This window comes from Dryobates pubescens, chromosome 37 (assembly GCF_014839835.1).
Source record: "Dryobates pubescens isolate bDryPub1 chromosome 37, bDryPub1.pri, whole genome shotgun sequence".
NCBI classification, from domain to species: domain Eukaryota; kingdom Metazoa; phylum Chordata; class Aves; order Piciformes; family Picidae; genus Dryobates; species Dryobates pubescens.
In genome coordinates this window covers 2713400-2718930 of record NC_071648.1, presented here as the reverse complement: position 1 = coordinate 2718930, position 5531 = coordinate 2713400, and positions in this window count along the sequence as shown.

Sequence of the window (5531 nt, the reverse complement as noted above, 5' to 3'; positions counted from 1 at the left end):
CCGCTGGGGCGGTAGGCGGGCAGCGGCGGCGGGTGGGGGAGAGTGGCGCTGGGTTGGAGGGAGTGACTGGCAGGCGGGGGGGCAGTGGCGACGGGCGGGGAGTGAGCGGCAGGCGAGGAGTGAGCGGCAGGCGGGGAGGAAGCGGCAGGCGAGGAGTGAGTGGCGGGCGGGGAGTGAGTGACGGGCGGGGAGTGAGTGACGGGCGGGGAGTGAGTGACGGGCAGAGAGTGGAGGGCGGGGAGTGAGTGGTGGGCGGGGAGTGAGTGACAGGCGGGGAGTGAGTGACGGGCGGGGAGTGAGTGACGGGCGGAGAGTGGAGGGCGGGGAGTGAGTGGTGGGCGGGGAGTGAGTGACAGGCGGGGAGTGAGTGACGGGCAGTGAGTGGAGGGCGGGCAGTGAGTGGAGGGCGGGGCAGTGAGTGAGGGCGGGGAGTGAGTGGAGGGCGGGCAGTGAGTGGAGGGCGGGCAGTGAGTGGAGGGCGGGCAGTGAGTGAGGGCGGGGAGTGAGGGGAGGGCGGGCAGTGAGGGGAGGGCGGGCAGTGAGGGGAGGGCGGGCAGTGAGGGGAGGGCGGGCAGTGAGTGAGGGCGGGCAGTGAGTGGAGGGCGGGCAGTGAGTGGAGGGCGGGCAGTGAGTGAGGGCGGGCAGTGAGTGGAGGGCGGGCAGTGAGTGGAGGGCGGGGAGTGAGTGACAGGCGGGGAGTGAGTGACAGGCGGGGAGTGAGTGACGGGCGGAGAGTGGTGGGCGGGGAGTGAGTGGAGGGCGGGCAGTGAGGGGAGGGCGGGCAGTGAGTGAGGGCGGGCGCCGTCCTCGCCGTGTCGTGGGTCCGTAGGTCGGACACGGGGTTGCCTTTTTCTTTTCGTGGCGTGTGGCGGCAGCGCTGGGGTTCGGTCGGTGTGGCTGCTGTGCTCGCTCGGTGTGGCGAGGGGAAGGGTTTCTGCTGCCCAGCACCTCTCCCGCAGCCCCCTCGGGCATCCCTGCGCCCAGCTTCCTGCAGTTACCATCTGCGTTTGCAGCAGGGTTACGATCACACGTCTGTACCATTTGTGGAGATACTTTAAAATTAATTTGGATGGGGTTTTTTGTATACTTTCTTATTGTTCTGTAGGGTTTCTTTGTATACTTTGTATCTCAGTTTCGGAAGGACATCGAGATACTTGAACGTGTCCAGAGAAGGGCAACAAGGCTGGGGAGAAGCGTTGAGCACAGCCCTGTGAGGAGAGGCTGAGGGAGCTGGGGTTGCTTAGCCTGGAGAAGAGGAGGCTCAGGGGAGACCTTATTGCCCTCTACAACTACTTGAAAGCTCAACAGGAGCCAGCAGGGAGCACTTGCAGCCCAGAGAGCCAAGCAGAGCCTGGGCTGCAACAAGAGAAGTGTGGCCAGCAGGGCCAGGGAGGGCATTCTGCCCCTCTGCTCCACTCTGCTGAGACCACAGCTGGAGCTCTGGGTCCAGTTCTGGAGCCTCTGTTCCAGGAAGGCTCTGGAGGTGTTGGAAGGTGTCCAGAGAAGGGCCACGAGGATGAGCAGAGGGCTGGAGCTGCTCTATGATGAGGACAGACTGAGAGGGTTTTGGTTGTTCAATATGGAGAAGAGAAGGCTCCGAGGAGACCTTGTGGCCTTCCAGTATCTGCAGGGGGCTACAGGAAAGCTGGGGAGGGACTTTTGAGGGAGTCAGGGAGTGATAGGACTGGGGGGAATGGAGCAAAACTAGAAATGGGTAGATTGAGATTGGATGTTAGGAAGTTCTTCCCCATGAGGGTGGTGAGAGACTGGAAGAGGTTGCCCAGGGAGGTGGTGGAAGCTTCATGCCTGGAGGTTTTTCAGGCCAGGCTGGATGTGGCTGTGAGCAAGCTGCTGTAGTGTGAGGTGTCCCTGCCCATGGCATGGGGGTTGGAACTGGCTGATCCTTGCGGTTCCTTCCAATCCTGACAATTCTGTCATTAGGTTTAAATTGTGTCCACTTTCCTCACTCCCCATGTGATGCTGGACAACCTTAAAGCATTACCTAGTCATGAGATATCACACACATTACAAGCAAAAAGTGAGTTTTGAGCCCTCATGTTTGTTGAGAAATAAAAGCTGCAGAGCAGGATTGTAATGGCTCCAAATGCAAAGTAAAGCAGTTTTCAAAGTCTTGTCACTTTAAAACATTTATTGGGAATTTAAGTGTTCATAATCTGTTCAGAGAATTCCTGTGGTTTAGGTGTTCCACTATACTGACCCATAGTGTAATCCTGTTGTAAACTCTTCCTTTTGCTCAGTCCCATTTTCAGCTGTGGTGCTCCTACAGCCTAAACCAGGAGATGGCACTCCAGGAATAGTTATTCCCACAGCAAGAAGGCTCTGCCTGAAAGCAGCCTTGCCATTCGAAGGGGATCACAGAAAACACCTGGTTGGAAGAGGCCTCCAAGTTCAGGGACACCTCACACTACAGCAGCTTGCTCACAGCCACATCCAGCCTGGCCTTCAAAACCTCCAGGCATGAGGCTTCCACCACCTGCCTGGGCAACCTCTTCCAGAGTCTCACCACCCTCATGGTCCCTGCACTTCCACTCCTCATGTTGGCACAATCACAGAATGAGTCTTTCTGATTTTTCTTCTCTTCATGGTGCTGCTTTCTCTTTGTTGTGGTCATCTCCCATACCACTCCTTGGCCTGGCCATGCTTCCTGACTTCGGGTGCAGATGGCTCAGGAGAGGGATATGGTTTGGCCTTGGTTGTAAGGTGTAAGTTCTCCCTAATTAGACACTCTCCTGCTCTCACACCACATAGTTGGTGGCCAGCTTTTTCCTTTGGGACCCCAAACTGCTGAAGATCTCTGTATTACCTTGGTAAGAACTTTATTCCTCAGTCATACCCAGCACCAACAATATCAACCCCTCACATAGGAAGGGTCTTCCCAAGTAAAAGAATGATAGAATGGTTTAGCTTGGAAGTGACCTCCAAAGTCATCCAGTCCAATCCCCTCTGCAGCCAGCAGGGACATCCCCAACTAGATCAGGCTGCCCAGAGCCCTCTCCAGCCTCACCTTGAATACCTCCAGGGATGGGGCTGCAACCACCTCCCTGGACAACCTCAACCAGTGTTCCACCACCCTCATGGTGCAGAACTTCTTCCTAACATCCAATCTGAATCTACTTTGCTCTGGTTTGAAGCCATTGCCCCTGGTCCTGTCCCTGCAGGCCTTTGCAACCAGTCTGGCGACAGAGGCCTGGAGCAGGCTGCCCAGAGAGGTTGTGGAGTCTCCTTCTCTGGAGGCATTCCTGTGCAGACTACCCTGGGTGATCCTGCTCTGGCAGGGGCATCGAACTGGATGATCTCTGGAAGTCCTTTCCAACCTCTACTGTTCTATGATTCTATGCCTCTTGAGCTGGGACAGCGTCAGTCCTGTTCTGTCTGCAGAAGCAGTTTTTGCAGTGCTGGAATGTTCTCCTGCAAGGGTGTGTTGAGTTTGATTTTGATAACAGATGACTTCCTATGGATAACTACCAGTCAGTGCCATCCTTGGATGCAAATGTTGTTCTTTGTTTTTTTCTCAGAGCTTATCCTGTGCCATTGGGATGTGCTTGGCTTTTACATCATTTTTGATATGGAATGTACAGATCTGATGTGGAAGAACTGCCGCTGGGTATGTTCCTCTTGGCTGATCAGTCATTCAAGAAAGACCCTCTGACAGCTGGTAAACACCATGCAGAAGCCCTGGAGGTGCCAGCCCTGCCAGATGGCTGTCTATGTGTATCTGTTAAAAGAGCTATCATTACCTGACACACTAAAAAGTCCCTCCCCAGCTTTCTTGTAACCTCCTTCAGATACTGGAAAGACACAAGAAGGTCTCCTCAGAGCCTTCTCTTCTCCACACTGAACCTCAACTCTCTCAGTCTGTCTCCACAGCAGGGAGGCTCCAGCCCTCTGCTCATCCTGTGGCCCTTCTTTGGACATGTTCCCCCACTCCTTTATTAGCTTCCCAATAGCAGTAGTTCCAATCCCCTGCTTTTCATCCATTGACTCCAATAGCTTAGCCTGCCACTGAGCAGTCTGTGCAGTCAAAGGCTGGATTAGTGTCTTGTAAAACCAAGGAGTAATGATATCAGCACTCCCTTCCCATACAGCCCATCACATTTCTCTGCCTTGCTGCAAGTGATGGTGATACCATCTGAAGCCAAGCTGCAGATCTGACCAGAGCTTCTGAAAACACAGCAAGGGACTGCACTGAGCACTCTCACAAAGCATCTTATCCCCTTTTTAGGCTTTCACATGTTGCCAAGAGGGTGCCTGACTATTCTGGTCTGATATGCATAGCCTAGAGGTTTGGTTTCTGAGTAGGATATTTAAAGCTTATGTGCTGGCTCCTTTCAAGAAGAACCCAGGTGCCAGTTCAGCACATCTGCCCATCAGGGGACCTGCATGTCCCTCCTCCAACAATTTCATGCTGGCGTTCTAGTGCAGGACAAGCTGGAACAAGATGCAGAGCTCTCAGCTTACTTCTCCCTTGATACATGACTCTCCCCATGTACCTTTGCATGGGGTTACACAGTGTTAGTCATGTGGGTGTGAGGTGATGTGACAGAGAGAGATGGGTTGCAGCTGATGTGTGTGCCTTCAAGCAGGCCTCCTCAGGGTATGGGCCCCTGGTACCCAGCTCCATGCCTCTAGCCTGATGGGAGCACCACAGCTGTGCTCTTGCCCTCTGACCACGGGTGTTACAAGTACAGGTATGAAGGATTGGGGTGCAGTAAAAAATATACATCTGGACACAGAATCACAGAATGTTAGAGGTTGGAAGGGACCTCCAGAGATCATGCAGTCCAACCCCCCTGCCAGAGCAGCATCACCCAGGGGAGTCTGCACAGGAATGCATCCAGCTGGGGTTTGAAGGGCTCCAGAGAAGGAGACTCCACAACCTCTCTGGGCAGCCTGCTCCAGGCCTCTGTCACCCTCACTGCAAAGAAGTTTCTCCTCATGTTGAGCTGCAACCTTCTCTGGTCAAGTTTGTCTCCATGGCTCCTTGGCTTATTGCTGTGCACTATTACATATTTTAAATATAATTTATTAACTATACTAAGATAGCAAATGCAATTTTGTTACTTGTTACTCATCATTTAGTATAACAAAAGGGGCACTGGATGTAAACTGCTAGGACCAAGGACAATGGATGGAAACTACAGCACAGGAGGTTCCACCTCAACATCAGGAGGAACTTCTTCACTGTGAGGTTCACAGAGCACTGGAAGAGGCTGCCCAGAGAGGTTGTGGAGTCTCCTTCTCTGGAGCCTTTCCATCCCTGTCTGGATGTGTTCCTGTGTGACCTGTGCTGGATTCTATTGTCCTGCTCTGGCAGAGGGATTTGGACTGGAAGATCTCCAGCGGTGCCTTCCAGTCCCTAACATCCTGTGACCCTGTGATGCTGTGAAAAGCATAACACTTACAAACATGCTGTCAGCCCCAATTGTTGGAATAGTGCAGAGTGGAGCACAGTGCAGGCTTCAAATCCCCAGTTCTTAGGGGACATCTCCACTGATGCTGATGCTGACTGC